Raw genomic sequence first — 13493 nt, forward strand, 5'->3', positions numbered from 1 at the left:
ATTAGTTGTGTAAACTGTGTTATTTATTTTTCGGCTTATTTTATGTTTCTTTTTTTTTGTCTGTTACCTTCCATCATTATTTCTCACTTGATGGTCTCATCGGAAGATCAGCGCTGGAAGTCGCCAGCAACATGCTGAGATAGGCCCATTTCGTGATACTTTATTTTTCACTATGTTATTTCTATGTATGTCTATATTGTCTGTGTGTTTACGAATAAGACACTATTCTATTCTATTCTATATCTCACCATTAACATTATCTAATAGGAGTCAGATGCACTAAGTCATATCAAATCACTCAAATTAGTAGGCTTAGCAGTTAGCACAGAAACGCAGCGACAGTCCCGCCCGCGTGTCTACCCGTCCCTCTGTAGTCTGTCTCACGCGCGAGATAGGTACCTTGTCGCGGGCCTTTTAGCCCATTCAGCGCTAATCACGTCCGTTGTCGTTTTGCCTCTACGAAGCATTTCCGCTACATACCGGGAAACCCATGTTATTGGCTCCGAAGTACGAGTAGGGCTCAGCGGTCAATGCGTTAAATAAAACTAAAATGTTTACATTTTGAATGCCGCCCCATGTTACACTGAATCCTACGTCTACGAATAGCTACTAATTAGGCTACGGCGTAGCACACGGAGCAGTTACGACAGTATCCATTATCCCCCTTATTCATAAACGTTTACTAAAGTTGACAAACTGATTATAATCGTTTGTCCCTTTCCGACGTATTGTATGATGGAAAGGGACAAACGATTATTAGGGGGTATATGTATACTTGAGGCCAATTCATATTTAATAATTTTGATACGGTTTGAAGTTTACAGTTCGAAACCATAATGAGTAGTTATTTCTGACTCACGCTCGTTGTTGTGTAACCGGCGGCCGATTTTGTTAACCCTACTGCCAACGTTTTCAACTTTTCACATCTACGCTACGCTCGTAACCTATCCCAGCGGTTTCCCGCTTTGTAGAGGAAAGTGACTACGGACATAGTCGAGCGGTTTCCCGGCACTTGTCTTTAACGATTTAATATGGTTTTCATCTCGTTTTTATTGTCATGATTTTTTACTGAATGTATACAATTAGTACCTACATATTATGAGTTATTATGATTTTACACATTATTATTACATAGGTAGGTACCTAGAGGGACAACATGTTTTATGTTCAATGTTTATCGGCCCTATTCGAACTTTAAGATACGTCAGCTAATAGATATAGAAACGATATGGATTAGATATGTCAGTGTCAAATGTGACGTTTCTTCAAAGAAAAATGTCACTTTTGACACTGACATATCTAATCCATATCGTTTCTAGATCTATTAGCTGACGTATCTTAAAGTTCGAATAGGGCCGTATATGTGTATTACATAGATTATTATGTAGATTCAAGTTTTTTTAGATCTTAAAAGCATGGCAACAAGACACTACCTAAAAACATAATATCCACCTTACGGCTTCAACATTAAAGTCCATTTTCTAGTGACTTTAAATCTTGAGAGGGGTCATCCATTAATTACGTCACACGAATTTCAAGGTTTTTTGACCCCTCCCCCCCTCCTTGTCACGTTTGGACACATTTGGCAAACCCCTCCCCCCCTGGTGTGACATCACATTTTTTCAATGAAATCGGCAAATCGAATTAAGTATTATTAATTTTTTGTCAAAATATTAATAAATTTATAACCCAAAACTGATTATGAAAAAAAAATAAACTAATAAAAACGATTATCGTTCCAATAACTTGTTTTTGAACTGTACAGTAATTAAAATGATTAAAATAAAATTTTGGTTACTGATGAAGTTAAAGTGACGTCACAAAGTTTGTGACCCCCTCTCCCCCTTGTCACAACATGTCACATTTTCTTGACCCCCTCTCCCCCCTAAACGTGTGATGTAATTAATGGATGACCCCAGAGCATGACACCAAAACACTTCCTAAAAACATTGTAATATCCACCTTAGCGCATTAATAGTAAAGTCGATTTTCTACTCAATTTAGATCTCGATAGCATGACACCAAAACACTTTCTAAAAACATTGTAATATCCACCTTAAAACGTTAATAATAAAGTCCATTTTCAGTCCTCAGACGAAGCCATCGACGACCACTACACATCGAGCAGCGACGAAGAAGTCCTCAACGCGGGCCGACTCGCCATGCGACCGGTTTTCAAGATGGCCGTCGTCGAGCCGTTGGGAATTTGAAAATCGAATTGTTTTCTTCATATGGGCTCTAAAAATAACCGATATCGCATGCGATTTTTTATACAATGTGACATTTGATTGATTGATGCATAGACTAGGAATCCTCTAGACCGAGTTTAGAGCAATTATTTCATGCAACCGATGATGCCAAAAATGCGGCGGTGCGCGGGACGAGGTGAGCGAAGTCCCGTGCCGTGATTGGTCCGTTCAAAGACGCTTTCGACTCGAACATGGAGTAAAATTACCATATGCGTGGCAGAGGGGGTAGCGCGACTATGCTCAGTCTGGAGGATGTTTTGTCTGTGGATTGATGTGCTCGTAATTCGTTGCGTCTCGGTATTCGGCGATGTATCAAAATTCGTATGCAATTATTGGTGACGCCTATAGAGTTAATTACTTTCTGAAAAGTTTGGTTATTTTGTATAATGGGGCTATTCATAAATTACGTCATTTCAAATTAGGGGGGGGGGGGTCTGGACATTCGAGGCATGATTTTTGGAATGATTTTAGGGGGGGGGGGTCAAAAATCGTCAAAAATCGATGACATCATTTATGGACAGCCCCATTGCATACAGTAAGCATTAAATAGGTCACTATCTATTTGATACTTACAGTTAAAGTGGACAAATATACTTATTGTAACACACCTTTGTTACCATAGGAATAACAATGTGTACCGGTATATTTGGCCACATATTGCACTGTACCACCGTCGAATGCAAATTGACAGGTTGTTAAGAAAATATTTGTTTAGTTACAGAATGAAACTCATGAAACGCTATTATGCTCATAACTTCATTTGATATCCTACACCGATGCCGACAACATGGGTTTCCCGGTATGTAGCGAAAATGCTTTGTAAAGGCATAACGACAACGTGTCGTGATTAATTAGCGCTGAATGGGTTAACATCTAATTCCGATTAATTAATTAAATTGTTTATTTCTGATTTGAATTAGGGGCTATTCACAAATTACGTCATTTCAAATTAGGGGCGGGGGGTCTGGACATCGGATGATGGTAGCATGACGTAGGAGGAAACGTGGTCATTCGAAGCATGATTTTTGGATGATTTTAGGGGGGGGGGGGGTCATAAATCGTCAAAAATCGATGACGTAATTTATGGACAGCCCCTTACGTAATATCATAAAATGGCCGATATAGTAATTTAATATTGAATTAAAAATCGTATAACTTACTATTTACGTACGTACTTATATGTACAGTAAACGATGACCAGGCCTGTCAATTTTAATATTTGAAGTTGCGTTTACATGTTCATGAATCAATTGATATTTCGATGTTATTTTACGATAATTATTTATCCTAGTTTTAAGTGTAAGCCAAGCCACAGATGGATCAATACTCGCACAATATCCTACGTATCTTCAGTGGGGAGACACTCCTGACTTCGGTCGAACTCGCCTCCGTTCGGCTTAGCATTGCTCCGAGCAATTATTAGGGTTGGCACCACTTGACTTCCTTGTGCGTGCACGACCACAGATAAGATAATCACTTGAATTTTGACAACCCTAAATAGCCGAAAGGGATAGTGTTATATATTATAAAGAGATAGCGTGATTCGACCCTGAATCGTTGTCAAACTTCGGGTTTGTAGGAAGTGTCCTTTCTGTACTGTAGTACTATTATTTCTTCTGTGGTATCTTTACCAGGCTGACATTTCTAAAATGACAATCGAATGTCAGACTTACGCATCGAAAATAGAACACATGTTAACTGCCGTATGTGGGAAATATTTGTCCCTTAGCCTGGTAAAGAGTTAAATCTCAAGAGAAAAGTGATATCTACGAGTCTAGCCGCCTTCATACAATTGAAGCTGATTAAAAAAAACATGGTTTTAAATAACAGTCATGGTTCATGAAACTTGACATAAACACATATGTAACATACAGGGTGGCCAAAAAATAAGTGCATTCCCGTTGCCAGGGAGGTTTTGGGATTATACTAAGCAATTTTCACCATGGGACCAACCCCGAAATCACGAAAAATAATTTGACGTTTCATACATTTTGGCTGGTCCATTTTCTATCGGAGGGTAAATTTTTTTTTCGCGATTTCAGGGTTGGTCCCTTAGTAAAAGTAGCTCAGTATAATTCCAAAACCTCTCTGACGACGGCTAGGTTTGTGTGTCTATTAACCGATTCGTTGCGTGTTCCATTTTCGAAAACTTGGCTGTGGCGCGGAACAATCATTTCATGACACGGCAGCCATGCCATGCGCCATAGAATATGATGACGTACACGCCTGCCGTGTCATCAGCCATGTGGAAAAAACATTGACGACACGGCAGGCGTGTCATCAGCACCGAATCGGTTAACCTCAAGAAGTTATGGTAATTTGATAAGATATTGTGCGCGTATCTAATAGATCGTCTGTTTGGCTGTAAGAGTGTTCGCAACGCGATGAATCTCAGTGAAATATGCCAATGGTTCTAAACTAAGTCGTTGATAATTAGAAAATTGTTAAATTGATGTGCACACAGGGTAGGGATAGAGGATTTGAAAATGGCGCCGGTTCAAACTAAGGTATAGGTAATTCGAATTTTTAATGCACTAGTAATAATGTTTGATGATATGCGAGTAATGTCATATCAATTTGACATTTTTAAAAACCGAATAGGCCTCATAAATATTTATGAATAGTAATAGAATTGCAGTCAAAAGCTGATCATAATGCAATATATATCACAAAAGCATGCATAAGCTAATAGAATTTGAATACACTCAATTCTCTTTGGTATGAGGAAGGGCAACCAAAGACTAACAAAAATGAATTGATTGTCAAGCCGATATTTTTGGGCACCCTGTATTAGTATAGATATTTTTGGCAACTGTTCTTTATGCGTATAAATTAAGGATAAAAATACTAGTACTACTACTATAACAATCACACAAGAAATAAAAAATGAGAAACTTACAATAATAAGAATTGATAATTGATATGACCCATAAATATAAAGCTGAGATCTATTGCTTAGCTGATAGCTATGAAGCTATCATGTCAAGTTCTTTATTATGAATATATGTGACGTTCCACGGTAAAAGGTACCTTATGGCGGCTGGCACTTACGTCACATAGCGCCGCAATAACATTGGAGCGGCGTTAATAATCGCGTAAGCGCCAACCGCCATAAGGCTTTATCCTTGGGACGTCACATATAAAGGTCAATTTATAATTGACTAAAATCAGTTCTTCCTTTCATAAGATTATTCATTTTGAGACCGGTTGAATTTTAAATTCGCTTTACATATTATTTAAAAAGATACTCAAATAAAATAGCAAGGGTATCAACCTCTGTGTGCACCTAGCCTTGTTAGGTCTATTAGGCTCTAAAATAAATACTTAGCGTTAACTTAGCGCCATACCGCACTGACTTAGGTCAGTTAATTTAAAAACAGTATAGGTACATCACTTTTGGACAAAAGTCGCTGGCAAGACAGTAGTTTCTTTTATTGTAAAATTTGTCGGTACTGTATTTATTTTTTAGGTACTACTACTAAACTGTATAGTATTTTTTGTTTTGTTTTAGTAGTTTTTTTTACTCAACAGATCTATTAAATAAGATACAATGTTGGAAATATCAAATATCGCCAGTTTGAGTGATTTTTTTTAATTGACAAAACCTCTTCTTCTTCGACCTAGCGTTTTCCCGGCCTAGCGCCAGGGTCCGACAAAACCTAACCTAACCTTATTCTACAATATTTTATGTAGTCTGTGTCGGAAAGAGATGAGTCGTGAAATGAATGGGATCCAATACATTCTACGACTCTTCTCTTTCCGCACAGACTCTATTTTCTTTCATGTCCCAGATCTAAAACTGCAGTCTGTAGGCAACCATGTAGATTTTTTCTCTCAATTAGGATTGTTCATTTTTTTAGACCCCCATTTTTATTTTATTTTCTGAAAATATAGGTTAATTTAAGATACCAATTTGAATGATTTAGTAATTCGTGGCTCGGTTGAATATTTATAATTTATTGAAAATATGAGATACGACTTCTCGTAAATTACATGTCGTCGGCTGATTAGGATAATGCACAAGCAACAACAAGCATTAAAAAAATAGTTGGCATTGTCAATTGATTGTAATGTCACCTGTCGACAATGTCAGTGTTACGTGTTTCTATAAATAACAATCGTCTGGAATGGAAAACTCGTTTATTTTGAATCATTAATTTCAAAATACCTACGCTATAAATTTGAGAAAGCTGATTCCAGAAATCTGCCTAAGTTATATAATATAACTTAGTTTTATTGGAGTATGTATCCATATAGCATCCAACTCCAACCATAACTTGGCTGAAATCAAGGGAGCAAAAATACAAATGTAAGTTACCTACATCATATATATTTTAACTGATCGATTTCTAAGAAGATTGGATTCATAAAATCGTTACAAGTGTCCATTGCTAAAGGTAGCTTAGCACCCAGTGGGTGCTTTCTACCGGCTTGTCACCATTGTTTGGATATTGTACTACATACTTATACTACTATATTAGGAACATGCCAATTTTGCTAATTATATCCTATTATTTCAGGTCATCGTGATTCCTATTTAGATACAGCTGTGAGATATGTAACTGCACTTGGGCCCAGAACAAAGTTGAGCATTTTGTATTGAAACGAACGTCATATTAATTATTAATCGTCGTAATACTTTACGACCGTAAATAATGCCTGGGAACAGAGTAAATAACAAACCATACTTCTTCTCTTCTGGATGGTCAACAAGAAGCCATCATTGTCAGATGCTCGTGCAGAACATGATAAACATACATTTAATGTAAAGTTACTATATTTTTTGGAAACATATATAACATATTTCCCAAATTAATAAAAAAGTAGGTAAACAAAAACATGTTTTATTATTCACAACTCTTTAATAAGTCTTGTCCACCATGATATCAGCAGCTTGAACTGCAACATGTACCTGGAAATTAGAAATTATATCTTTTTAAAGCAGTTTCAGGCTGAATTTTGAGTATGGCTATGTATTCTTGTATATTCCTTCTTTCTAGTAGGCACCATCTCTGTTTAACGGTTTGCCTTTAGATACTCTGGCTACATTCCCACAGAAAATAAATAGATACCACGACCCTACCAATAAAGTGAGCTTTTAAATACTTAAATGTAGTAAATTAATATTAATTTTATACTTACATCGACGTGATTCTCACAGCAATACTGTGTGTAACACGTGAAGTAGGTAGGTATTCCAAGTTTAATTCACGGCACCATCTTTCACGTCGTAGGTCTTCCGTGGATTCGAACTATTATTTTTGTGAATCATTCCCACACATAGGAACAAGGTTTTTGATATATTATTAAGCAATGAAATCTACTGTTTAGGTATTAATTATAAATCAAATTGTAACAAACAAGCGCAGCGGTTTAACTGAAAATTTTTGTTATGACAATTGATGACAATTATAACTTTGACAATACGTGAGTGACGGATTTATTTACTATGGTTCGATAACTTTTATTATGCAATGACTTTACATTCAGCCCAGGAGAAGGTCAAACTAAGGTCATAAGGATATTTGTTGAAATATCTTCAATCCTCAATTATTATATCGCAGCAAATGTCGGAAACTGTTTAAAAACCTTATATCTCGAAATGGTTTTCGAAATAGAACATTTGAAAAAAAATGAACAATCCTAATTACATAAGTCAGAAATTGAAAGAAAAAATTGTATTTGGAAGTAAAAATCAAATTCATCGTATCGTTACTAATGTATTTATAATCGACAAGTTTAAAAAAATATAACTAATATTATTGCCAGCGAACATTTATTTGTAATAGTTACATGATAATATATATCGAAACAAGACAGGAATAATACGTTACCTTCGCATACTAGTCTAGTCTAGGTATCCTAGGTTAAGGGAAGCGATGCTAGTTCGTTAATTTAGGTATACTTACTAGCGTAGAACGCACATGTTGTTCTGGGGAGGCAGACTGGGCGGGAAATGTAGGAAAAGTTAGGAAAATAAGGATAAAATGTGATTTAAAAAACTATCAAAAGATATATGATTCTAGAGGCACAATGCCAAAAAAGCAAAAAGTTATACATAAAGTTGGTCAAGCAGATCTTGTTAGTAGAAAAAGGCGGCAAATTAAAAAAGGTAGGCGCAAAGGGATTTCGTTTCATAGAAAATTTGAATTTCGCGCCTTTTTCTACTGACAAGATTTGCTTGACCAAGTATATAAATTATTCATCGACTATTACTTACCGGTCACCCTGTTTGTAAGTAGATAATTCATTTAAATCTAAATATTTTGATTATCTCTAACTTAAATTATAAACAAATATTTTTAGTCTCATGTTAAGTATTTAAACTCTGTGCTCCATACATTTTAAAGTTTAACACTCCACAGTAAATTGAGTAAATTATTTTTAATGATAATACGTCGGATATCATTAGCCCACCTAACCATGCTTAATCATTACACAAAATGTCAAACGTAATATCGTGTTCATAAAAATGAGGCTCATTAGTGTTAAAATCGATGTAATGTTGCATGTTAGTGTAGATTGAGTCCAGTCTGCCCCTCCAGTTTCGGAATGCCGTAAAAAATTAAGAAAAAAAACGTTTTAGAAACTATTCGGGTCTTCCTGTAAGGGGGACGTTTCAAAACAGGTGTTACCAGCTTAAATATATTTATTAAGTGACGCAAACGTTCCAAAGATGTAAACAAGTTGAGATTCTAAACAAATTATTCAAATTTGAAGATATTTTAATGTTTTTAGCATATTTTTCATTAAAAGTTATATGTCATAAAATAGTACATATAGCTGGTCAAGCAGATCTTGTCAGCAAAAGGCGGCAAATTTGAAAAATGTAGGCGCGAAGGGATATCGTCCCATAGAAGGTTTGAATTTCGCGCCTTTTTCTACTGACAAGATTTGCTTGACCAGCTTTATTTTTTAATTAAATATTAGTACTGAATTTCAAGGCCGTTGTAATTCTATTTTTTATTCGAATTATTATGTAATTTAAGATCTGTGCACTTCAAAAATGTTACTTAAATGTTCTTAGTGTTATTTTTCTCTTTAAAATAATATGGTTAAGTATTAAAGTCGAAAACAGTCTGTTACGAATCAATTAGTATTATATGTTTTTGATAGTTATTGACTAAAGGCGAGGAACGCACGACAAACTTGTTTTAATTATTGTTTAGTTATGTACCTTTAGAACATATTTTTCTATTTCTCTTTTAACTTTTAGTTAAAATAATTACGCTCTACATATTCTATGGACTTAACGTTTATTTATTACTTATGTGGTCTATATATTATGTTCATATATATTTTGTTCAATTAAATTAATTTATAAATCCTTTATCTAACAGGATGCTTTCCTAACTATCAATGCGCGGTAACTACTGTGCCATACTTTTAGCTTTCAGTAGCTACCAATTTATAGAAACCTTATATATAAAGATATTTTTTCATGTGTGTTTTCTGATATAATATACTTTTATATTTAAAATAGTTCTCTAAAATCTATTTTACATCCACAGCGTGTATTGTACACATTGTGTTACCACAATTTTTTCGCCACCTGTATAATACAGGGTGGGTTGTGCGCGCCTCGCCTCGCCCGTACGGGCTTGTTCGAGTAGATAGCTTCGGGAGCCTCCCGCTAGTCGTAGTAACCGATGATATTAATATTGTAATTACATTTTGAAACGCAGAATAAATTATTGCCACCATGTATGGATGTTTTACTTTTTTTATCCATAGGTACACAATAAGATTACATTACCTTCTCCAAATGTCAATTTACTCTACTTGATTCTTGATAAGCTATGCCGGGTGTGGCCTGTAATATGAGCAAAAATTTAACTGTAGGGTGTACTCCTCATACTGATCAACATTTGTTCAGCGACTTTTAAAAATAACTTGTGGTTTGATTTTTAATACACTTTAAAGGCCCATTTACATGGTGCGAGTTTCTCGCCTCGAACGCACGATTATCGTAGCACGAGAAAAAATATAGTATCATGTAAACTAAACATACGATATCGTACTAGAAGGAGCGATAATCGGCTCGCCTTTACTGATTGGATGTCTCCGTGTAAACAGAATTTTAATGCGAGAATCGCATTTCGAGATTTTGGAGATCATGTTTGTTGGAGTCCCAATTTTATGCATTTTTTGGGACATTTAAAATGGTTTATTAATAGGCAAAATGCACAACAATATTTTTGTTTTCATACAGTGTCTTTTGTGATGTTTGACCATAGGTACACTGAGGGGTGAAATAATGTAGGTCATACTGAACAGCTTTTACTGTGGAGTGTGGAGCCAACCCCGAAATCGCGAAAAACAAATTTGCTTTTTCCATAGAAAACATTGACATATTATGATTATGACTCTTGGAAATTTATGACAACCTACCATGGAGTAGGGAAAAGTTCTTTTGTATGACCTACAGATGTATTCGCCCCTCAGAGTATCGTCAGATATCAGATATCACAGAAACACCTTGTAGGTATACTTACATGTTGTTGTTTCCCGGTAACTTATTTTTTCCTTACAAGAAACGTCACGTTATTTCAGCCAAGAGCCAATATTAAAATACTCGTAAATACAACTTAAAATATATTAAAATTAACAATAATGAGAGAAACAAGAAATATTTACTAAGAATATTGACAATATAGTGAAAAGATTAGTAACTAATCACGTAAGTTGACAGGTAAAACTCGTATAAAAATCGGTTCGCACCGATTCGTGCGATACTCGCACGTACGTGAAAAAATGTCATACGAGAACCAGTTTAGACGAGTCGAGAAATCGTATGCAAATATCTCCCTAGAACGCAGCTCCCCGTGTAAACTATTTCGCCTGGCGATAATCTCCATTCGAGTATCGCATGACATAATCGTAGGCGAGTTTTTATTTCTCGCATGAGTGTAAACATTTTTATACGATAATCGCCTGACAATTATTGCATACGATAATGTCATACGATTTCTCGCCCCAAAGCGTGCGAGAAACTCGCACCATGTAAATGGGCCTTAAAGTTTATTCTGAGATGCGTTGTATTGCGAATTTTGTTTTGTTTAAGGCGTGACAAGCAACGTCAATCACAATGATATGGCGTGGCGATGGCGTCCATTGAAGATAATATTTATTTTGTATGAAAAATAGGGAGTCTAAATACTTCAGGTTATCAAAGCTTGCAAAGAAAGGACCCGTCATCGTAAATTTGCCCTTTGGTGAAAAAAAAATAAGAGAGCAACCAGAAACGGTAGGAAAAAACATTATGGCTATGTAAATTTCGGGAATAATTTATCTGGCGATGAAGTAGAAGTTGCAAAAGAGATTCTTGTTTTCTCGGTGACAGCTGTAAATAGCCATTGGAAGTTGCCTGTTGGTTTTTCCCTGCAAAAAGCTTTATGGCCACAGAAAAGGCGAGATTGCTCGAAACATGCCTGGATTTATTAAGTGATGCAAAATGTGACATCATCGGCATAACTTTTGATGGGATTTCGTCTAATATAGCCATGGTAAAATTGCTCGGTGGGTCAGTTACAGTACTCCCATACCGGCCATATTTTAGATACAACAACAAAAAATATTGTTAATTTTTCGACCCATGTCACCTACTGTAACTTATAAGGAACTGTTTTGCTGATTGCCAATTTTTTTACGACAGCTCAGGACGCAAAATTGATTTTAAACTTTTTGAACAGTTTGCATCTTCTACAACAACATTAAGGTTTACACCAGGGATCTTACGGAGCTCCGGTTCCGTTTCCTTTAAGGCGGAACTTCCGTTTGGTATTACACAATTACACATCCGCTTCTGTTCCGGTTCCGTTATGTTAGAAACGGAAGTTATAACGGATGTCAATGCTTCGCATACATCAAAAACAAACAGGTTCATACCAGTCCTTCGCTCATCGCCCCGCTTGCCACGTGCTACGCTAATTTGTTGTTTGTTTGTATACTTTGTTTTATTCGTGTTATTAAAATTAAAATGTGTGGTGAGTTATACGAAAGGTTAGCAAAAATAATTAATGATTTGCTAACCCAATTTGAGAAAATCTCATTTACTACATATATATATATATTTGGAGCGATCCAAGTTCGAATGTATCTTTATTAAGAATAACTGCCCATGCAATAAACAAGGACTTCGACGGACTTAGTTATCGTAAAATGCCATATTTTCCAAGGAAGACATACAGGAGAAGAGATAGAAAAGAAAATTAACTGAGTTGAAGATTACGTATGACAACATTCATTGCTTTATTCGCGATTCCGGCTCGAATATTGTACGAGCAATGAAAAACTTGCTAATATACAAATAAAGTGAACTACGTAAAATACAAAAGGAGCAACTAAACCAAGACATTTTAGGTGTGGTACACAGGAGTGTAGTACACGGTAAGTCAAAAATTCTAAATACTTAATAATTAAAGGTTCCGTCACACAGGTGCGTTTTCTGGGGGGGCGTGAGCGCCGCGTGAGTGTTTTATATGTAAAAGCGGCATCTCGTCCACCTATCACTCAGGCTCTGGTTCCGTTTCCGTTTTCGGTTCCGTTAAACTAAATTCGGTTCCGATAAAACCACATCCGTTACATCCCTGGTTTACACCTTGCCAACAAATTGTCGGCCCGGTACATTGATTTCAGGACACAGAAAGTGAAAGTACGAGTAAGGCTAGCTGCACAGCTATTAAGCAGGTCTGTGGGTGTTGCCATTGATATGTATTTGCGACAAAGACCTCGACATTCCTGAATTTAAAAAACTCTGAAGCCACAGTGCAATTTCTTTACAATTTAAATAATTTGTAATTTATTATATATATAATTTGTCGATATTTTCGACATTTTGAATTCCCGTAATTTACAACATTAAATTAAATAAACCTCCCATGGAAGTAAAAAAGAAAATGTGTTCAACAAACTTGACGAGTTGACTATATCCTTTCTTTAAAGAATGAAGACGAAATACTGATGGTAAATACGCAAAAACGTCTAGGTTTTTTGGGATTTGTGAACAATATTATATCACTCAAATGGCTCTATGTCAATTATATCTTATATACTTAGAAAAATCTTATTCGAAATTTCTACCAACATTCAAATTATCGCAAGACCACCTAGAAAAGAAACATTTTTGGCGCAATTCGATCTAAGGGGGGATTTAATAAGTTTAATAGCAATCCCGCTGTAAGGACCTTCATTGCAGCTTATAAAAGGTTGCTTTGCCGCACTGAAATACAAATTAGTGAAGGT

At 35.8% G+C, this 13493-nt stretch overlaps 1 protein-coding gene across 1 annotated transcript in view; it reads left to right on the top strand.

The window, feature by feature from the left end:
• Positions 1-9950, top strand: part of LOC134673995 (sodium-dependent neutral amino acid transporter B(0)AT3) — a 69459-nt gene extending 59509 nt beyond the window's left edge. The window contains exon 14 of the mRNA XM_063532050.1: positions 2088-9950. The gene's annotated coding sequence lies outside the window, so the exon portion shown is untranslated. The remainder of the gene's footprint in view (positions 1-2087) is intronic.
• Positions 9951-13493: the final 3543 nt, after the last annotated feature.

Source organism: Cydia fagiglandana, chromosome 19 (genome assembly GCF_963556715.1).
Source record: "Cydia fagiglandana chromosome 19, ilCydFagi1.1, whole genome shotgun sequence".
Lineage (NCBI taxonomy): Eukaryota > Metazoa > Arthropoda > Insecta > Lepidoptera > Tortricidae > Cydia > Cydia fagiglandana.